This window comes from Anabrus simplex, chromosome 8 (assembly GCF_040414725.1).
Source record: "Anabrus simplex isolate iqAnaSimp1 chromosome 8, ASM4041472v1, whole genome shotgun sequence".
Classification (NCBI taxonomy): Eukaryota; Metazoa; Arthropoda; class Insecta; order Orthoptera; family Tettigoniidae; genus Anabrus; species Anabrus simplex.
This window is the reverse complement of record NC_090272.1, coordinates 120,882,197-120,905,970: the sequence shown is the minus strand read 5'-3', so window position 1 is coordinate 120,905,970 and position 23,774 is coordinate 120,882,197. Positions and strand designations below refer to the sequence as shown.

At 41.8% G+C, this 23,774-nt stretch overlaps 1 protein-coding gene across 4 annotated transcripts in view; it reads right to left on the bottom strand.

Annotated features, from left to right (window-relative positions):
• LOC136878871 (toll-like receptor 4) overlaps nucleotides 1-23,774 on the bottom strand; it is a 314,995-nt gene that overhangs the window by 170,784 nt on the left and 120,437 nt on the right. The window contains exon 1 of one of the 4 annotated variants that reach the window (XM_067152430.2): nucleotides 22,955-23,202. The exons of the other annotated variants lie outside the window; for them this stretch is intronic. The gene's annotated coding sequence lies outside the window, so the exon portion shown is untranslated. Of the gene's footprint in view, nucleotides 1-22,954; nucleotides 23,203-23,774 lie in introns of those variants that run through there. 4 annotated transcript variants of the gene reach the window in all.

The following is a 23,774-nucleotide window of genomic DNA, read 5'->3' as shown; positions in this document are numbered from 1 at the left end:
AATTCTGGGCAGTCTGGTGGGAGTGGAAAGCGCGGGGTGGAAGGCGAGTACAGGGAAAGTTCAAATTTGAGATCAGAATGACGTGTTTTGAGGCATTTTATCATATCCTTTTTACTTAAAGAAGAGATCTGTAATTGTACTTCAAAACACACATGAGCGTATTAGAAGGATGGTTTTGAAGACATCTACGTGAATTTTACAATTGCATGGAAGAACAGTATGGCCCAATAAGTAATGCAAAAAGTATGGTTATACAGAAAAAAATACAATAGAACTGATTACAAATGAAGATTTACTGTAAAATGACGAGGGAAAGAGCTGGGCTGAGTGGTTCAGACGGTTGAGTTCTGGCCTCCTGACCGCCACTTGACAGGTTCGATACTGGCTCAGTCCGGTGGTATTTGAAGGTGCTCAAATACCACAGCCTCGCGTAGGTAAATTTACTGGCACGTAAAAGAACTACTGCGGGACTAAATTCCGGCACCTCGGCGTCTCCGAAAACCGTAAAAGTAGTCAATGGGACGTAAAGCCAATAACATTATTATAGAAGAAAAGAGAAAACACCTTGAGGCACCCAGGACTTATTAGGTTGCTTCTGGACGGAAATACACTCTTTTGGAGAAGAATGGTAGGGAAAGCGCAAGACATTAATATAAGGAACGGACGTAGGATTCGATAGCTACGTAGTTTAAGAGGTCGGGGTTGCATATAGACATGAATCAATCTGTTGTTGTTTGAGTCATCAGCCCATAGACTGGTTTGATGCAGCTCTCCATGCCACCCTATCCCGTGCTAACCTTTTCATTTCTACGTAACTATTGCATCCTACATCTGCTCTAATCTGCTTGTCATATTCATACCTTGGTCTACCCCTACCGTTCTTACCACCTACACTTCCTTCAAAAACCAACTGAACAAGTCCTGGGTGTCTTAAGATGTGTCCTATCATTCTATCTCTTCTTCTCGTCAAATTTAGCCAAATCGATCTCCTCTCACCAATTCGATTCAGTATCTCTTCATTCGTGATTCGATCTATCCATCTCACCTTCAGCATTCTTCTGTAACACCACATTTCAAAAGCTTCTATTCTCTTTCTTTCTGAGCTAGTTATCGTCCATGTTTCACTTCCATACAATGCCACGCTCCACACAAAAGTCTTCAAAAACATCTTTCTAATTCCGATATCAATGTTTGAAGTGAGCAAATTTCTTTTCTTAAGAAAGCTCTTCCTTGCTTGTGCTAGCCTGCATTTTATGTCCTCCTTACTTCTGCCATCGTTAGTTATTTTACTACCCAAGTAACAATATTCATCTACTTCCTTTAAGACTTCATTTCCTAATCTAATATTTCCTACATCACCTGCCTTCGTTCGACTGCACTCCATTACTTTTGTTTTGGACTTATTTATTTTCATCTTGTACTCCTTACCCAAGACTTCATCCATACCATTCAGCAACTTCTCGAGATCTTCTGCAGTCTCAGATAAAATAACAATATCATCAGCAAATCTCAAAGTTTTGATTTCCTCTCCTTGGACTGTGATTCCCTTTCCAAATTTCTCTTTGATTTCATTTACTGCCTGTTCTATGTAAACATTGAAAAGGAGAGGGGACAAACTGCAGCCTTGCCTCACTCCTTTCTGGATTGCTGCTTCTTTTTCAAAGCCCTCGATTCTTATCACTGCAGACTGATTTTTATACAGATTGTAGATAATTCTTTGTTCCCGGTATCTGATCCCTATCATCTTCAGAATCATAAATAGCTTGGTCCAATCAACATTATCGAATGCCTTTTCTAGATCTACGAATGCCATGTACGTGGGCTTGTCCTTCTTGATTCGATCCTCTAAGATCAGACGTAAAGTCAGGATTGCTTCACGTGTTCCTACATTTCTTCTGAAGCCAAATTGATCTTCTCCCATCTCAGCTTCAACTTGTTTTTCCATTCTTCTGTAAATAATACGTGTTAAAATTTTGCAGGCATGAGATACTAAACTAATGGTGCGGTAGTTTTCACACCTGTCAGCACCGGCTTTCTTGGGAATAGGTATAACAACATTCTTCTGAAAATCGGATGGGACTTCTCCTGTCTCATACATCTTGCACACTAAATGAAATAACCTTGCCATGCTGGTTTCTCCTAAGGCAGTCAGTAATTCAGAGGGAATATCATCAATTCCAGGTGCCTTGTTCCTATTTAGGTCACTCACAGCTCTGTCAAACTCTGACCTCAAAATTGGGTCTCCCATTTCATCAGCATCAACAGCCTCTTTATGTTCCAGAACCAAATTATCTACACCTTTACCTTGATACAACTGTTGGTTATGCTCCTGCCATCTTTCTGCTTTGTCTTCTTTCCATAGAAGTGGCTTTCCATCTGAGCTCTTAATATTCATGCACCTAGATTTCCTTTCTCCAAAGGTTTCCTTGATTTTCCTGTATGCAGCATCTACCTTTCCCAGGACCATACAGCCTTCGACATCCTTGCACTTCTTCAGCCATTCTTCCTTAGCTACCTTGCACTTTCTATCCACTTGATTCTTTAATCGCCTGTATTCTTTTCTGCCCTCTTCATTTCTAGCATTCTTGTATTTTCGTCGTTCATCAATCAGGTCTAGTATCTCCTGAGTTATCCACTGATTCTTAGTTGATCTTTTCTTCCTTCCTAACATTTCTTCAGCAGCCTTACTGACTTCATTTTTCATGACTATCCACTCTTCCTCTATAGTGTTTCCTTCAGCCTTTTCATTTAGTCCTTGTGCAACATGTTCCTTGAAACAATCCCTCACACCCTTTTCTTTCAACTTGTCTAGATCCCATCTCATTGCATTCTTTCCTTTCTTCAATTTCTTCAACTTCAGATGGGATTTCATGACCAACAAGTTGTGGTCAGAGTCCACGTCTGCTCCTGGGAAAGTTTTGCAATTCAACACCTGGTTTCTGAATCTCTGCCTAATCATAATGAAGTCTATTTGATACCTTCCAGTGTCTCCAGGTCTCGTCTACGTATACAAGCCGTCGTTTGTGGTGTTTGAACCAAGTATTGGCAAGGACTAAATTATGATCAGTGCAGAATTCAACCAGCCGACTTCCTCTTTCGTTCCTTTGTCCCAATCCAAATTCTCCTACTGTACTACCTTCTCTTCCTTGGCCTACCACTGCATTCCAGTCTCCCATCACAATTAGATTCTCATCACCTTTTACATATTGTATTAAATCTTCTATCTCCTCATATATTCTTTCAATTTCTTCATCATCCGCTGAACTAGTAGGCATATAGACCTGCACTATTATGGTGGGCATTGGTTTGGTGTCTATCTTGACGACAATAATTCTTTCACTATGCTGGTCGTAGTAGCTTACCCGCTGCCCTATTTTCTTATTCATTATTAAACCAACCCCTGCATTTCCCCTGTTTGATTTCGTGTTGATAATTTGGTAGTCACCTGACCAGAAATCCTGTTCTTCCTGCCAACGTACTTCACTTATACCAACTACATCTAACTTTAGCCTATCCATCTCCCTTTTCAGATTCTCTAACCTACCACAACGATTCAAACTTCTAACATTCCACGCTCCGACTCGCAGAATGTCAGTATCCATCTTCCTGATGATCGCCCCCTCTCGTGTAGTCCCCACCCGGAGATCCGAATGGGGGACTAGTTTACCTCCGGAATATTTTACCCGGGAGGAAGCCATCATCAGTACATCATTCATACAGAGAGAGCTGCATGTCCTCGGGAGGTAGTTACGGCTGTAGTTTCCCGTTGCTTTCAGCCGTGTAGCAGTATCAACACAGTTAAGCCATGTTGAGTATTATTACAAGGCCGTATCAGTCAATCATCTAGACTGCCGCCCTTGCAACTACCGTAAGGCTGCTACCCCCCTTTCGATGAACCATTCGTTAGTCTGTTCTCTCAACAGATACCCATCCGATATGGTTGCACCTGCGGCTCGGCTATCTGTATCATTGGGACACGCAAGCCTCCCCACCGCGGCAAGGTCACATGGTTCGCAGAGGAGGGAATCAATCTATGGGCTGATAAATTGAAATTTAAAAATCCAACTACCCTCGCACATTTCTTCCTTCCACTGAATTACCTCGCGGTTTCCAGGGTCAAAATCGTGTACGTGATATGGCGTTTCATTATAGTCAGCAGGAAATTGAGATCGCCTGTCAAGCTTTTTTTTTTAATTTTTTTTTTTTACAAGCAGGTACCACGTTCCAGACATTTCTTATCTAAGCAGAACATTAAACACGCATCATTAAAGAAAATGCAAATCTCGTCTTCTGACCTGAAAGTTTCACGAATTGAAATTGGATGGTGATCAATACTACTACTCCTACCGGGCGTGTTGGCCGTGCGGTTAGAGGCGCGCCGCTGTGAGCTTGCATCCGGGAGATAATGGGTTCGAATCCCACTGTCGGCAGCCCTGAAAATGGTTTTTCGTAGTTTCCCATTTTCACACCAGGCAAATGCTGCGCTGTACCTTAATTAAGGCCACGGCCGCTTCCTTCCAACTCATAGGCCTTCCTTATCCCATCGTCGCCATAAGACTTATCTGTGTCAGTGCGACGTAAAACCACTAGCAAAAAAATACTACTACTCCTGGCTACAACCAAATGTTCCGTGATGTCTTAAAACTATTTTATTCCCCAAGTGGTCACCAGAAAATGATTTTGTTTTAATATAAATATTCAACAACATTAGTTTGACCTAAGGAATGATAAAACTGCACGATTTGATATTGTATTTACCTTTCTAATTAGGTTTAAAATGTGACAGACCGATGTCCTTTAAACGGAATACAAGTGTACTGAGAACTACACGATGTAATCACATTTTTGTCATGAAAAATACACACAGAATCACTGGTTATTTATTTCTCTTACTTTGAAACTACTAAACTAGTGCTTTCAGCACAAACCTAGAAAGCAAAAATTCTAGCACTCCTGTTTTTTTTGTTTTTTTTTTTTGTTTTTTGCGTGTTTTTATCTACCGGTGGCTGCAGAATATTTTCATAGAAATCAGTGTGATCACTGGACATATGCCTTACTTTTGGCGAAATATCTCAGTTTTTCCGCATTATTGGTAACTTCATTGCCTGGATAAGCACTCCTGTCTGGTAAAGGAACAGGTTTTCTTTCAAGGTCTTCAAAAATGTGTTTGGTACAAGGACCCCAAAATGGGGCAAGGCTTTGATGGGTACTCGCCTTTTTTTGATTTTTTAATCAAAAATCTGTGATTTCTTGACCACAAACTTTCCTGACTTACTACTTGTTAAAACGTATTCAATTACTTCTTCAATAGATACTGACCGGGCGAGTTGGCCGTGCGGTTAGGGCCGCGCAGGTGTGTGCTTGCATCCGGGAGACCGTGTGTTCGAGCCCCACTGTCGGCAGCCCTGAAGGTGGTTTTCCGTGGTTTCCCATTTTCACATCAGGCAAATGCTGGGGCTGTACCTTAATTAAGACCACGGCCGCTTCCTTCCCACTCCTAGCCCTTTCCTATCCCATCGTCACCATAAGACCTATCTGTGTCGGTGTGACGTAAAACAAAATTGTAAAATTGTACAAAAATTGCAATAAATACCGAATAAAATGTCACTGACTGATGTAATTTTAACAAAAGACCCATGATCTGTCCCCAGTCTCGGGCCACCGAAGGGGGGGGGGGGGTGAAGATGCCCAGTTAACATAAATCAATGGTTCTACTAACAATTCCCAAAACACTCATACACTGAAAATGGAAAAAATGTGTCACTCCCCCCATCATCAATTAACAAATCGCGATTCACATAGAAGAAGCTTTCCAGTGAGACACTTCTACCGCCCTCTTGCGAAAAAGACCGACTGACGAAATATCGCCAATTTCTGCACTAGCTAAGATGGCCAGCCGGCGATCAGTGGAATAAACCTAACACGTGTAGGCTATTCTTATTCACAATACTACTATTATTTTCCATCAAGCGAGTTGGCTGCGCGGTTCGAATCACGTACGGTAGCTGTTAGCTTGCATTCGGGAGATGTAGGCTAAAACCTCACTTACGGCTTACCGTGGTTTCCCATTTTCACACCAGGCAAATGCTGGGGCTAACCCTTAATTAATCTCAAGGTCGCTTCCTTTCCAGCCTGTCCTATCCCACCGTCACCGTAAGACCTGTCTGAGTCTGTATGACGTAGGTCTTTTTCTTTGAGTTTGCTCGACGTCACACAGGCGCAGAGATGTTTTACGGTGATGGTGGGATAGGAAAGGCCTAGCAGTTGGAAGGAATCAGCCGTGCCGTTAATTAAGAACAGCCCCAGCATTTGCCTGGTGTGAGAATGGGAAACAATCTTCAGGGCTGCCGACAGTAGGGTTCGAACCCACTATATCCCGAATGCAAGCTCACAGCTGCGTGATCCTAACCGTTCGGCCAACTTGCTCGGTTCTGTTTCACGTAAAACCAATAGCGAAAAAAAAATGTGCGAAAAAAAGTATAGTAGCCAATATTTTCAACATTTTGGAAGAAAATTATAGCGACAGCTTAATTACAATCTATGTTATGGATTGATGAAAGGAGAACTTCAAAGTCTGCCTTGGACTTTTTCACCACACCAGCTGATCTTTTAGACGCACTCTTAAACATGCCCGTTCCAGAAAGGGTTGATAAACCTCTCTTCATGATGAAAATATCCAAAAGAAAGCAGCACGATATTTGATTTGGGTGATCTCAAAAAAAAAAAAAAAAAAAAAAAAAAAAAAAAAAAGTAGTGTTACGAAAAGGTTGTAAATTTTGGGCTCGGAATACTTTTGGAATAAGGAGCTGCTCGACTAAGCGGTATGTTCGGAGCTATCAGTAGAGATGGCGTGGAATGGAAAGGCATTAGCCGACGAATAAGCTTGAGTGGTGCTTTTAAACGTATGAAAGATCATAATAAAACGAAGTTAAAGTGTAATTCAAGAGTACAAATGTGGGAAGAGGAATTAGGGATTAGAATAATTTATCAATGGAAATGCTCGATAAATTTGTAAGTTCTTCGAAATAATTTAAGAAAATATTAGATGAATACTGATAGGGAATCTGCCACCTGGGCAGCAGCCCTAAATGCAGATCAGTGGTGACTGACGGCAAATAATTGGCTTTCCATATACAAGTTGGCGGGTTGTATCCCAGTTAAGTTCGAAGATGTTTGAAGTAGCTCAAATAACAGTCTCCTGTTGGGAGATCTACCAGCACTTAAAGATTTTCAGCACCTTTTTCATCTCCGAAAATCTTAATAGATGAATAGTTAGCAGGACGCAAAATCAATATTATTATTATTATTATTATTATTATTATTATTATTATTATTATTATTATTATTATTATTATTATTATTTATTTCTAGTCTTACGCTTTAATATAGATATTTTGTCCAATACACACTTCCGACAATAACCTTCAATAACCTTACTTATAGTTCTACTAACTAGGTAGGGAGTGTTACCGTTTAAACTCGTTCTAAAAAGATTGCACTCTTTTATTGGGTAAGTGTAAATAAATGTCCGTCCATTAACTAGCAAAGAAAACGTTTTAATAATATGATCCTTCATTTCGGTTGTGTTTGTATTTGGGAATTGAAAACTTCTGAATCGATAACCTGTGCCAGAAAATGTACCTTATTTAAAGAACTATATTACTGTACCTTGGAACCAGCCCAAGGTCCAAATGATTTTGGTCTCTCTCTCTCTCTCTCTCTCTCTCTCTCTCTCTCTCTGTGTCTCCTAACGTCACAACAACATATTAACAGACAGTTGCGACATGCGTAGCTTATAGCAAAGAGGCTGGACTGAAGTTGGTTCCAAGATCTGTTAGTAGGAGCCCAACCATTTCCTATGAGACACTGTAAATGGTTACCAGCTGTTGAAGGGTCAGTAAAATAGTTGGTTACCCAATAAACAGCATTTTCCTGCCAATTTATACAGACTGAGGACTGTCTGCTACTGCAGTAGGTATGGTGAAAAATGTCGTTATACGGTATCAAAATTAATTCCCTACTTTCGAGACATAATTAGTAAATCATACATTAAAATGTAATAAAGTCTAAAAATATCTAAGAATTTAAAGCAGACGTGTTGCAAGAATGAATATCTGTTTTTGACTTCTTTTAATCTCCCATTTAACTTCTACACTTTTGCAAATGTTTTTTTAGGCCTAGATTTATCTTCGCCATTTAATTTAATATACAGTAACTTAAGTGTCACGCTGAATTTCCTTGAGGACATCTGTCGACTGGAATAGGGCGTGGAAGGTAAAACTGCCCATTTAATTTGCTTTATTTCATAGCAATTAGTAGTGTTTTCTGACGAACGTGAACAATGAACCCAAATTGTAGGTGGATACTGGCTGTCTGCAGCAATAGGCTATAAGTAACAGCAAAATGAAATGGCGTATGGCTTTTAGTGTCGGGAGATCCCAGGACGGGTTCGGCTCGCCAGGTGCAGGTCTTTTGATTTGACACCCGTAGACGATCTGCGCGTCGTGATGAGGATGAAGACAACACATGATGGTTAAAATTCCCGATCCTGCCGGGAGTCGAACCCGGGACCTCTGTGACCAAAGGTCAGCACGCTAACCATTTAGCCATGGAGCCGGACATAAATAACAGTGAAAAATCACTACTTATACAATAAGCTGAATGTTATGAGTTCTCGATATAGCTGCAATTTAATGTGCAAATTTTACGGGAACAAGTTCGAGTGATGTTCAATTTAAGACCCAAAATCAACGAGAACCAATTCGAGCTCCGGTATTTCGGCTTCGAAACCGACTCAAGAACTCCGAGCAAAGATGAACCTGGAACGACAACGGCCTATCTTCATAGCGAGCTCCACAACAGAACTGAGAAGTTACTCCGTTTGGACATTTCAAGTTTCAAATCCCAGTGCCAACAGCCACTGGCGTAGCCAAGGGGGGGGGGGTGGGCAGTGGGGCCGCCCCCCCCCCAAAATATTTCCTGAAACTAGAGCGAGGATAAGCCGTTGGTTTACGTACGGTACGAACAATTTGAAAACGTACGTCGAAATGTTAATTTAACGCAGCGACAAAAATCTACTAGCAGGGCTTAATAGGACCATACATAATTCTCCATATTTGTACTGCCTGAATGAAAGGAAGACACTTAGGACTGTAATGAGCGGGGATATTTTCCTGTAGAGGTCTCACTATTGAGAATGTAACCGTGTGTTGAAAAATGTCAAGACATGAAGAAAGGGGCAATTAGCAAGGGATTACTCAGTAGGGGGCCGGAACGTGACCACCGAGATAACGGTGACGACGGCCAGAAACAGTTGCAAGCTTACAACATCGTGTCAGCTTTTGCATATCGATTCCAGGAAACAACAATGTCCCAGGGATCCTCGGGTTGTACCGTGGTTGAGAGATGTGCTGTGTTTAAGTTGCAGCTTTGGGAAGACTGTGTCAGGATTGTGAGCTGCACTTTAGTTCCTCATTTTATGCCATATAAGTAACTTTTTTTTTGAAGAGGGACCGTTTTGTCACTGAGAAGCCAACACTATGTGCATCCTCGGTAAGTTATGAAAAGGTTTTTTTTATTCTTACAGTAGCAAGACAATCGCGAATGCGTGCCTAAGTTCGATAGGTAGGCCTATATATTTTGTCAAATGCCCGGGGACTGATTGGAACCTCAAATGGCACCATCAAAAGTACGGGTAACTATTTTGTAATTGGCGGGCGTGATAACTCAGTTACAATGGTTCTATCTTCTCATCAGAACGGCCAGGCTTGAATCGCAGTCGATGCATGAAACATTTTTTAAATGGGAAGTCACGTTCTATTGATACGGATTCTACTTAAAACAGTAGATCCCGTCCCTTACCCTTCCTTATACTTATGAGCCAGAACCGCATCATTTATGGTGGTGTATTTTGAGTATCCAACCATTATTCGGACTTACCTTGTGCCTAAAATGGTGAGTGAATGCAGTGGCGTACCCACAAAATCATTTTAGCGGCCAGTAGTGTGGATACAACTTTTCCTTGGAAGGGGTTGTGAAAAGAATTTTTATTTATTATTTAGAATTTGCTTTACGTCGCACCGTAGGTCTTATGGCGACGATGGGAAAGGAAAGGAAAGGGCTGAGAGTGGGAAGAAGCGGCCGTGGCCTTAATTAAGGTACAGCCCTAGCATTTGCCTGGTGTGAAAATGCGAAACCACAGAAAACCATCTCTAGGGCTGCGGACAGTGGTGTTTGAACCCACTATCTCCCGGATGCAAGCACACAGCTGTGCGCCCCTAACCGCACGGTCAACTCGCCCGGTGGATATGAAAAGAAAGCCGGTTCTACCGAGTGCGGTGACGGATCTTCAGTAGATTTTGTTGGTTTTGATTGTTACCATGTACAATCATAGCCTCTGTATTCTTAACATAAATCGGCTGCATTACCGAAACTGTTCGTAAAATTGATAATATCGTTCTTCGTTTGTGAGGAAGTAGAATCTTCATTTCATTTGTCTTCTTAAAAAAAGGAGCCACTTTGGTACTACACCCCGTGAAGGTGACTACCTTCCTGGCTGTAGATATTTAGATTACGGGAGATTCAAGAAAAACTCTACTGCACCCAAAAACAAGCCTGTATCCTCCTCATCCCATGCCTTTCTTAACTCTGTCAGTGCCGGGAATCGAATGCAGGATGCCTTAAGTCAAATTCGAAAATAAGGATACCTAAAAGTAACCAGCCGGCCCCGCGGTGTAGGGGTAACGTGCCTGCTTCTTACCGGAGGCACCGGGTTCGATTCCCGGCCAGGTCAGGGACTTTTACCTGGATCTGAGGGCTGGTTCGAGGTACACTAAGCCCACGTGTTTATAATTGAGGAGCTAGCTGACGGTGAGATGGCGGCCCCGGTCTAGATAGCCAGGAATAACGGCGGAGAGGATTCGTCGTGCTGACCACAAGACACCTCGTAATCTGCAGGCCTTCGGATTGAACAGCGGTCGCTTGGTAGGCGATGGCTCTTCGGGGCTCTTACGCCATGGGGTTTGGTTTGGAAAAGTGAACAGAGAAGGAAGCGACACCCCTGCAAGGCTCCTTAGCTTCCAGCTAGTTCTTCTGTCCGGCCTCGTGCACTTAGGACAGTAAGAAAACGTACGCCTTAATAAATGCTCCTCATAAAACCTTTGTAAATACTAACTGCATCTATTTATAACAAAAATCACAAACGCCTCCTTTTCATGTGGCTCAGTTGGTTGAGTCGCTGTCTTTCTGAGTCTGAGTTCGCAGGTTCAAACTCCGGCTTGGATCGGTGGCCCTTAAAACGGTGTTGAAATGGCAACAGCTCAGTGTCGTTGGTTTCTAGCACGTTAATAAAAATTATACATACGAATATTAGCGTCACAAAACTCTAACTTTATACTACTATATTCTGTATCTCAGGCTTGCGTGGAAAAGTAATTAACAATTTACTTTACGTCGCACCGACACAGATAGGTCTTATGGCGACGGTGGGATAGGAAAGGCTTAGGAGTGGGAAGGAAGCGGTCGTGGCCTTAATTAAGGTACAGCCCCAGCATTTGCTTAGTGTGGAAATGGGAAACCACGGGAATACATTTTCAGGGCTGCCGACAGTGGGGTTCGAATCCACTATCTCCCGAATGCAAGCTCACAGCTGCGTGGCCCTATCCACGTTGGAAACTAATAGGACAAGGTGAACCCTACATAGCATATGTTGTAACGTGTATTTTTCTTTACCGACTAACAAAATATCTATACCCATACCCTTTACATTATATATATATATATATGTGTGTGTGTGTGTTTGTTTATTTATTAGTCCCTTCAGTACAGTGGCGAAGTTAGGGCTCCAGGCCCTCACGTACACTTAACCACATACTAATCAGAATCTTAAATAAAATAATGAGATACTTAAAATGGTTAAAACTACATAAATTAAGAGAATTGAAAATAAATTTCTTACTGAATTAATATTAGAACTAATTAATATTAAAAACTCTTAACAATGGCTAATCCTCAGGAACGCACACATTCATACTTCAACCATTCAGTCAGCTGTCCTCAGCAGGCAGTTTCGGCAGGTGACCTTAAATCGTGATTTAAAAAAGCTAGTTTCTCTGACCTGAACTGGCAGGGAATTCCATAATCTGGCGACAGTCACCACAAATGGTCTATTAATTTTTATTTGTGCGGCGCAGTGGAATAGAAAGAATGCATCTTGAACGTGTATTTAAGTTGTGAAATAAATGATAAAAAGATGAATTTAGAAGAAATATACAGTGACTGACTTTCAGCTACCAGTCTATACACCATCGTTAAAGTGTGTAGCTGCCGACGTTTTATCAGACATCAGCCATGAGACAACCTGATAGTATGGGGTGATATGAACATCGTACCCGATATTGTAAATAAATCGCAGGCAGGAATTCAGTGCTCGTTGAAGTGTTTCTTCTCTCGTCATGTCAACTAAAACAACGTCACAGTGGTCAAGAATAGGGAGAATGAGTGTCTGTATTAGTTCTGCCTGTAGCTCAAATGGAAATACATCCCTCTGCCGTTTAAGAGGGTGAAGAACTCCAAAAATCTTTTTACACATTTATTTCGTGTGATCAGACCAATCAACTGTTTCATTCATCATTACGCCGTGATTTTTAACCGTTTTACTGTAGGAAATAATGTTACCATTCAGTAGGATAGGCGGGATTGCGACATTGTTTGAGCAGCTCAGTAATTTTCGTGATCCAATTATAATTGTCTGATTTTTTTTTTTTCATTTTAGTATAAGAGAGCTTCGTTGTGCATATTCACTGAGTCGTCGGAGGTTCCTGTTAATATCTTGTTTTGCAGAGTCGATATATTTGAAGATCGTGAGCACAGAGGTCATGTGTGTTATTTCCTGTCACAGATGGTATGTCATTGATATAAATACAGAAAAATAGGGGCCCTAGAATACTGCCTTGTGGGGCAACACTAAGTTTTATTTTCCATTTAGAGGCCTTGTCGTTTACTGTTTTACGCTGTTGACGGTTACTGAAATAAGAACTAAAATCCTTAAGCGCAGCCAGGTCGAAATTTAGCAGTTCCATTTTCTTTATCATTGTAGGAATTACTATAGCGTCAAAGGCGTAGTAAGCAGTCGTTTGTCCATAGCGTTGCTAATGTCTTCAGTAATCTTCAAAAGTGCTGTCGTGGTATTGTGAACCTTCTCAAATCCAGATTGCAAAGGGTCCAAAAGAAAATGTTTATTTAGGTATTCCAGAACTTCCTCGTATACTAAACGTTCAAAGTCTTTAGAAAGCGCTGGGAGTGCGGACATAGGACGATAGTCAGAGGGTGATTGTGGGTCTAAACTCTTAGGTACCGATATAATATTGGCTGTTTTCCAGACAGTAGGGAAACAGTAGTTCAGAATGTGCGTCAGTATAAGCGAGAAAGCACCCATAATGTTATGTATAAAAGTAATAGGAATATCATCTACACCTGTGGTCTTTGATTTAATCGAGTACAAAGCCTTTTAACCCGATTTTCTGTGACACTCCGAAATGTGAATGGTGGATTGGCTGGAGGGGAGGGCGGTGAGTCGGTGCAGTTTATTTGGGTAGGTTGAATATTTATTCTACTAAAGTAATCGTTCAGTTCGTCAAGTGGAATGTCAGGAGTTGTCTGTCTCTGTTGATGTTTTCCTATTCCCAGAGCTCTAAGTTGGTCCCATGCGCGATTAGAGTTTAAGTTGTTAGCTAAATTCAGAAAATATATAATTTTTTTTAAAAAAAAATTCTGATTAACTGCTTTGTGGATTTCTTAAGATGCGGTTATATTCGAAGTCTGTGTCATCTAGGGTTTGTTTATAATGTCGAAATAACGAGTCACGGTGGGCCATCATTCTCTTGCCTTTATCATCTAGACATGGACAAGAAGGACGAGAAACCTGTATTCGACGCGTGTGTGTGTATATCTTTGCCGCATTATTTGTATAAAATGTCACTTCTTTATTACTTATCACATGACCATTATTATAATAACATTACCGTATTTATTCTAAACCAGAATATTGCATCCTTACTCAAACTGTTTTATTCTTGCATTCATTTAACTTGTACTCGGAATATATGAAATGCTGCAGTTATGTTGGGATGGGAGTAACAGAGGTAGCCAGGGAACGGGGGGGGGGGGGGGTTGTCGTCCAAGGAGTCCAGACACCTCAGGGGTTTTAACGAATGTCCTTTTATTGAGCATTCTATACATAATGTACATTAATATTAGCTTCCGGAGTCCGACTCATTGGCTGAATTATCAGTGTTGAGGCCATCGGTTCAGGCGGTCCCGGATTCGATTCCTGGCTGATTAATTCTTCTGGATGGGTACTGGGTGTTTGTCCCAACACATTCATATTCAGACAACATACTACACTACCAACCACCAAAGAAACACAACACTGATTACATCCCTCTATATAGGGTTGGCGTCGGGAAGGACATCCGGCGGTAAAACAGGGCCAAATCCACATGTGAGACACAGTTCGCACCCGCGACCCCACAGATGTGGGAAAAACGGGGGAAGAAGAAGAAGAAAATTACTATTAGCTTCCGGAATCCGCACGAATCCACCACTCTTACTTGGATCCAAGGACACTCATTTCCTTTTTCGGTATTCTAAACCACCTGAACTATGGAAGTTTGGACACCTATCAAAATAAAATTCTGGATGAATGGTCCCCCCCCCCCCCCAAACTGAAATCCTGGCTACGCTACTGCCAACAGCAGTTATCCTATAGTTTCCTCTTCGTTCACACCATTTAGTCCGACACTAATCCAAGTAAGTACGATTTCTCGCACTACCACGCATTTATTTAGAATAGTCGTTATAACAATGTTTCTTCGCACTTCTCCCAAGTAGCTCTCAACATGGGACAGTGGGATGGCGACGAAGGAAGCCGTAGCTGATTGATTGACTGGCTGACACCGTGGTTAGCCGATTCGAGTCTCGGTGGTGAAAGAAACGTCATCATCAGAATAATGGCCGGCTTGGTAGGAGAGGTGGTGGTATACAGTGTTCATATGGAGTGACGTCATATGGCACTGTTGATAGCGCAGTCCCCTTCGTTATTCGACAGGAGGAGGCTATGTATCGACACAGAATTTCACCAAGCTCCCTATCCCATTATCACCATCATTCCATACCTAAACGCGCAACTCGCCTATGAGCGTCAAATGGAAAGACCTGCACCAGGCGAATCGAACGTGTTTTTGGACACTCCCAGTATTAACAGCCATGTGAATAAATAAATAAATAAATAAATAAATAAATAAATACTTTTACTCCTCACTAATCTTTCAAACCTTGCCTCCCTTATTCAACATTTGCTCTCTTCCAGCCCCGACGGCATTAGGTTTGCAAGGTTCAAGGCTCCCATAGTCTTTCTTTTTTACGCCTCTCATGATCAAATTTAGTTTCCTTTTTTCGCAAATATTTGCATTTTATGCTGGGTGAAACGTCTTCCATTTTCTTCTAATATTAGAGTTGGTACGATTACCTCGTTGTTTTCTCCCTTAAATTATAAGTTGTGAAACTGATTAATCCGCCGCCCCGTGTTGTAGGGGTAGTAACGTTCCTGCCTTTTACCCGAAGACCCAGAATTCGATTCCCGGCCTGGTCAGGGATTTTACCAGGATCTGAGGACTGGTTCGAAATCTACTCAACCTACGTGCTTACCGGACGAGTTGGCCATGCGGTTAGGGGCGCGCAGCTGTGAGCCTGCATCCGGAAGATAGTGGGTTCGAACCTCACTGTCGGCAGCCCTGAAGATGGTTTTCCGTGTTTTCCGATCTTCACACCAGGCGAATACTGGAGCTGTGCTTTAATTAAGACCACGGCTGCTTCCTTCCCACTCCCACGCCTTTCCTATCCCATCGTCGTCATAAGACCTCTCTGTCTCAGTGCGACCTAAAGCAAATTCTATTTTTTGTTTTTAATTCTACGTGATTATATTTGAGGAACTATCTAACTGTGGTCAGAAAGCAAGAACAAAGGTTCGGAGGATTTGTCGAGCCGACCACACGACATATCGTAACCTTCAAGCCTTCACGCTGAGCAGCGGTTGCTTGATAGGCCAAAGCCCTTTGCTGTTGCGCCATGGGATTTGGGTTTGGTTTGAGAAATTAACTGATAATCCTGATAAACAAACCTGTAAATCCGCGGAACATCTCGGTAGCAAAATAACAGAGGACAAGCCTCGCCTAACGTTCAAGAAACTTTGATGGGCATGCAAAGAAAATGTTGTAACCTTGAATACAAAAATGTCATGGAGTTTGCGTATTCGTAGCCCGTAGCTGGATCTATCAATGTAAGTAATTAATCTAATAAAATTAATTACTAATATTGTATAAAACCTAGCGAAGGAAAATCTTCAATCTATCAATTAATCAATCAATCACTACTGTTCTGCATTTAGGGCAGTCGCCCAGGTGGCAGATTCCCTCTTGTTTCCCTAGCCTTTTCTTAAATGATGGTAAAGAAATTTGAAATTTATTGAACATCTTCCTTGGTAAGTTACTCCAGTCCCTAACTCCCCTTCCTATTCGTCCCTTTAAGCAAGGGGGTATCAATCTGAAAAAAAGATGGTTTACCGTGGTTTCCCATTTTCACACCAGACAACTGGTGCTGTACCTTAAGATACGACTGTTTCCTTCGGCCCAGTCTGCTTACAGAGAATCTAGATGAAAAGGAAATAGCATGAGCCATATCGTTCTGAAAAAGTCGCCGTCATGGTAAGGAAGAGGGGATTGAAACTCTACGGGCACATTCCCAGAATTAACAAATTAATTTTCAGCATTTCCCTCACACTGAAAGTCAAGAACAATTGTCTGGCTGTAATTGAAAAAGACCTCCAGGACACTGGCTGGACATATCTACATTCAGAATACTGGTCGAAAATCACTAATTTGGAGGCAAATCCACAATTAGGACCAACAAAACTTGGGTAAAAGAACGAAAGGAAGATTTCAGTAGGAAGACTAAGAGATTTTGGGAAAAGAAGAAAGAAATCAGTTCAGTCGTGTCCTCGGTTGGACATAACGATTTAAACAAAAATTCTTTAGCTCCCCGGTTCAGCTCATGTAGTTGAGCTTGCATTCGGGAGGAGGTGGGTTTAAATCCCACCGTAACCAGTCCACAGTTTTACATTTTCACACCAGACAAATGCTGGGGCTGTACAAGGCCACGGTCGCTACCCAGTCTTAGTCCTTTCCCATCACAGAGTCGTCGAAAACCTTTGTGTGTTGGTGCTACCTTAAACCACTGGCAATAATATGAAAATTATAGTTTTTTTTTTTTTCAGTTGCTACATATATTATGAAACATCGCGGGAGAAAGAGGACGATTTTTTTTCCCGAAATACAGACTTTAATGTGCAAATCTACAGCCACGAGTTGACTAACTCCAATTTAAGCACTGTTAATGACCATTGACTCCATCGGGATGAGATTCCGTAAATAAATAAATAAATAAATCTGGTAGATTTTCGCAATGTTGATGTTATCATGGGACGTTTAGCATTAGGAATGATTCGAAGCACAGGAAAGTGAACTATTAAAAAAAAAAAAAAATACGGACATTGGCCAGGATTTGATTTGAACTGTGGTCGCCTGTGTGAGAAGCCAGTGACAGTGTCATGCCAAGTCGGTAGTTCACCGACAGAAGAAGTAGAAATCAATAACCTGCCCCCTGTTCGGCTCCATGGCTAGATGGTTAGCGTGCTGGCCTTTGGTCACAGGGGTCCCTGGTTCGATTCCCGGCCGGGTGCATGTGCAGTCTTCATCATCATTTAATCATCACGAAGCGTAGATCGCCTACGGGAGTCATATCAAAAGACCTGCACTTGGCGTCCGGCTCCATGGCTAAGTGGTTAGCGTGCTGGCCTTTGGTCACAGGTGTCCCCGGTTCGATTCCTGGCAGAGTCGGGAATTTTACCCATCATTGGTTCATTTCGCTGGACTGGGGCTGGGTGTATGTGTTATCACTTCATCCTCACACGACGCACAGGTCGCCTACAGGCGTCAAATCAAAAGACCTGCACCTGGCGAGCCGAACATGTCTTCGGACACACTTGTCCTGTGGCACTCCCGGCACTAAAAGGCATACGCTATTTCATTACTTGCACCCTACGTCAATGGATACTACTACTACTACTACTACTACTACTACTACTACTACTAGCATTTCAACGTCCAGGAAACTGACTCAGGGTCTATGAAACTACCAGCAATTAAATAACCTGCTCACTAGAGTATGCTGAGAGGAGGCCTCTTTGATAAAAGAGCCTTCTATATGTCTGTCATGGTCATCCATCAGTACTTCACACCACAGTCTGCAAAACCACATCGACAATCTGTACTCTAACGTCCCTCTTTGACTCTCAGTCATGGTCACCCATCAGTAAATATGTCTTATGGCTGGGAGTCATCTGAAAATTTGCGGCACGAAATTAGCTTTACAAAATGTGTGGCGCGATGTTACCTAGCAACCATGCAGGCTGTGATGTGAAATACTGATGGATGCCACAACTGAGAGAAATATTATCAGAGGGGGGGCATGGCTACAGATGGTCCATGTGATATTGCAGGCTATGATGTGAAATATTGATGGATGGCCATGACAGAGACGTATAGAAGGCTCTTTTATCAAAGAGGCCTCCTCTCAGCATACTCTAGTGAGCAGGTTATTTAATTGCTGGTAGTTTCATAGACCCTGAGTCAGTTTCCTCCCTTCGACGCATTGAATCTCACTTGTCCATTCTAAATTCCGTACCGATGTGGCTCGAAAACGATTCATTAGATGCAAATAAATGAATTGTTATCAATTTGAGATTAATTTATTGAAAGACATATTTATGATCATTTGATTTTCCTTCAAAGGAAATTTGACACCATTTTTATGTCAAAATCATGCACAGAATAAGTTTTCCTTAAGAACAATACAATCCTACAATAATAATAATAATAATATAGGGAAGGGTGAAATACGGCGCTAGCACGTGTAGCCTATTCCTAATGAATAATACCAAGGGGTCTAATCAAGGCTTAACGTCACCGTACGACGGACGAATCGCCATCAAAAGCATGACATGCATCACTCCATATGAGCACTGCGGAGTTTTGGAATTGAGTCCAGGCCTTTGACACGCAATCTAGTGGTTAGAAATAATTATATACCACCACCACATCTGCCTACCAACAATCTGAGGTGATTATTATTTTCCACCAACAGGACTCGAACCTATTAACCACGGTGTCAGACCATAGAGATTAGACTCCTTAACGACCATGGCTACCAGGTGGGCGTACCCAATAGCTATGACCACGTCTTGTCAGCTGCAGCGGCGAATGGTACTCAATGGCAAGTCTCCAAACTTAAATATTTTATGAGAGTGAAATACATATCAAAATCCGATCTTACATCTTGTAAACGGCATTAGTGGTCTTCCACTTTCGGCCATTGTCTATCTCGATAGCAATTAGCCGTTGTCTTTCTGTTCTGGATAGACTAGGTCCGATTCCAGTTGATGTCACAAACAAACCTCATGGTGCTCCTTGTATTACCGGAATCGAACCAGCTATCTTCAGATCACAAGGCCAAGGATTAACTGACTGTGAAACTGATGGTAGTGCAAAAATAGTACAGAGTAATGACGGTTTAGTACAGTATTACATCGAACTTTATAGAACAGATGTCATGGGCAGGAAGGAAGGACACTAAAGTTCCCAAATAAATTACCTCTCGAAATTAAATATAAATAATAAATAAATATAATTATCTGCATTAAAGACGCTTATTTATTACTAAAACAAAGCCTATTTATTATTAAAACAAAGTCATGCTTTCCGTTAAATTGCATTGGCCATCATCAGGGCATCTTATCTCAGAGTATTATTAGTAATACATACTTCAACTACGAAATTACCAGAGCATAATAATCGAACCGATTGTGTGCCAAAAGCCTGGATTCAATTTCAAGCCTCTCCGCAGTGCTCATATGGAGTGAGGGCGTAAGTCGCTGATGATGGTGATTCGTCCGTCGGATGGAGACGTTAAGCCTTGAGCAGATACCTTGGTGTTATTCGACAGAAGTAGGCTATATGTCTCGAGACCGGATTACACCCTCTCCCTACCTTATCAGCATCAGCATCATTATCATCTCTTCCCCCTGTAGAATAGAACAACACTAGCGGTACCACTGCCTGACGGAAGAGGCGACTAAAAGGGGGCCTCAGGGGTCTCTTAACTTGAGAGCGGGGGTTGGCGTCCATGGAGTCCTTAGACGAGTCCTGGCATTGCTTCAACTTACTTGTGCCAGGCTCTTCATTTATATCTTTTCTATCTGGCCTTCCTTGATCAACTCTGCTTTTTCTGACCCCGACGGTATTACGTATGGAGGCCTACGGAGTCTGATGTTCACGTCCTTGGTGGCCCTTGTTTTTCTTTGGACAATACCTTCGTTTTTCGAAGTGTTGCTAGTTTTTGCTTTACGTCGCACCGACACAGATAGGTCTTATGGCGACGATGGGATAGGAAAGGCCTAGGAATGGGAAGGAAGCGGCCGTGGCCTAAATTAAGGTACAGCCCCAGCATTTACGTGGTATGAAAATGGGAAACCACGGAAAACCATCTTCAGGGCTGCCGACAGTGGGGTTCGAACCCACTATCTCCCGGATGCAAGCTGCACGCTCCTAACCGCACAGCCAACTCGCCCGGTTTTCGAAGTGTTGTACCCCTTCCATTCACCCCCTCCCCCCCGATTAGTGTTAATAGACGATGGTTGTCCTCTTGTGCTTCCTCTTAAAACAATAATCACCATCACCACCTCCACTGCATCATCATCTCACACCCAGGCGCTCATGGAAGTCAAATAGACTTGTACCAGGTGAGCCGAACATGTCCTCGGGCACTCCCGGCACTGAAAGCCATACATTATGAATGAATAAAGCTGTAGGGGGTCTATATAGAGGAAGGTACAACATGTTGAAGCTCCCTCCCGGACCACTGAATAATCTATATTAATAGTACAGTGTATACAGCGGTGAAACTTCTTTCAAGTACACACTTTCACAGTCGAGTACTTTGGTCATACTCAACAAAAGGACTAGGAAACTCCCATTCGTTCAGAGCTAATAGTAATTGTCCTAAGTATGATTTTCCCCAGGTAAATTTTGGGTGAGTAATGAAAACAAGTTGGCCTAAACTTACCCTTAATAACTTATATGATTTCGAAACGTATTCGCGTGCCACAGTTTTACAGTGAATCCAAACTCAAGAAAAGTCTTATATGTATTGACAAAGGTTCGCACCACGGCATGTCAAAATAACACTGAGTTGTAGCAACCCCATTTGTCGAGACTATATCTGTTATCAAGTTACTGGGTGTTAGATACACCCACCCCCTCCCCCAACCCATGGCATTTTTACAAAAGAAAATATACAGGAACTGACAAAAAAACAAGTGGAAATCGACTAATAGTTTGTCTCTTTTGAACATTCACAGAGACGCATAATTGTAAAACCAACAGATATCTTGAATCTGGTTTCTAATTATTCTTCTTTTGCTACCGCTTTTTCCCACACCTGTGGGGTTGCGAGTGCGAACTGCGTCGCATATGTGGATTTGGTTCTGTTTTACGGCCGGATGCCCTTCCTGATGCCAACCCTATATGGAGGGATGTAGTCACTATTGCGTGCTTCTGTGGTGGTTGGTAGTATGGTATGTTGTCTAAATATGATGAGGAGAGTGATGGGACGGACACATATACCCAGTCCCCGAGCCAGAAGAAATAATCAAAAGCGATTAAAATCCCTGACACGGCCGGAAATCGAACCTGGGACCCTCTGAACCGAAGGCCAGTACGCTAACCATTCAGCCAACGAGTCGGACTGAATCTGGTTTCTAATAATCCTCGAAATTTGGATCAATATACCATTCGCCATAAATTGTCCACCTTGATCATATTGTTCTTTTTGTATGTTAATGTAAGAGTTTATAGTGTACCAGTAATGCAATATGAATACCAGCATAATTTATTTGTATCAGTGTCTTTATAATGATACTTATGCATGCGCGCACGACACACACACCTTCATTATGTTATATCATAATTTTGTAACTATAACCCTCCCTATCGTTCGATCCTGGCTACGCTACTGGCTCATACCATCTAGCCTAATACCATATTCGTTATGCTAATACTTAAGCTGTACTAACTACAGTATAACAAGTACACTTACTACCACAAACCTCTCAAAAGTTTATCACGCTCATTTTATCCAGCATATTACACAACGCTACTAGTAATAGTCCAAGGCAGGTAATTTTAATATCATATCAATATAAGATAAATTATTTTATGTAAGCCAGGAATTTTTGGTAACTTATGCTATTATCTTACTGTCAAATGGTCGCATTTTCTGTTGCTTCCTATGTGAATGACATTCATGTGTGTCGGAGTCCTTATTGCCTTTAAATAAATATTACTCAGAATTATTAAGTACGAGTTTCCAAACTGCTGAGTTTGGGAAAGTTACCTGGGGGTTTTGACTTCTTTCAGTTGTGCGTGTGTGATTAATTGCTCGAAATGGATTCGGTAGCTGGAGATCGGTATGCCAGGGGCACACACACCGTTCGAGAGCCTTTTCCAATCAGACAGCTCAGGTTAAAGTTAAAATTATGAACGCTTAGATGTAAAACCTTTCTGTCTATTAAGTCATCAACCTATAGATACTGGTTGAATTTTCATATAGACCATCAAAGGTTACGCATTAAAAAGGGAATCGCAAAAGACCGAAGGCGTACTAAATCAAATATCGGTATTAAAGACATACAAGGGTTAAATAAATTAATAGTTCTTCGACTTTTTTTTTCTGAAAATGATTCAATATGATGAAAAATGTAAAATCTGAGTTTGTTTTTACTCACCAACAGCTGTAAGGAACAGATTTCTTCACAAGCAGTCATAAAAAAGTAGCAATAATTCGTAGAAAAAGAAAGGGTATTGTCACTATCACATCATGTCACAACATTGTCACGAACTTTTTTCGCACTTTTCAGACACCTCACAATGCACGTCTTTTTGGTCAACAATGCTGCCGCAGAGCGCTCGGTTGGCGCGCATGAACTCGACCGCTGTAATATCGCTACTGGCGTGAGCAGTCACTTCACGGTCCACAGGGGGCTGTGCTGTACTGTACTGTGATGCAAGCGCACGGTTGGACTCCACTGGACGTCACTGGGTATCAAATGGTGCGCGGACTCAAGACTACAGTGAACAAACATACCCAGCATGAACAATGCTGACCGAGGTCAAACATCTCAGACAAACCCTTATCAGTACCGCATAATGAATCGTTAAATCTTTTACGAGGTTTACATTAAGATTGTTCTGTTCCCAACTCCTCATCTGCACGTTCATTTTCACACGTATGTAGGGTATACTTTGAATCTTACACTGGACGGGCATAATATGTGTTCAGAAAACTTCTATTGTAGACCATGCCTTAAACCGGCGGAATGCAATGAGAAGTAGGAAACTATAATAATAATAATAATAATAATAATAATAATAATAATAATAATAATAATAATAATAATAATAATAATAATAATTTCGTGTGGCTATTTCTGGCCGAGTGCAGCCCTTGTAAGGCAGACCCTCTGATGAGGGTGGGCGGCATCTGCCATCTGTAGGTAACTGCGTGTTATTGTGGTGGGGGATAGTGTTATGTGTGGTGTGTGAGTT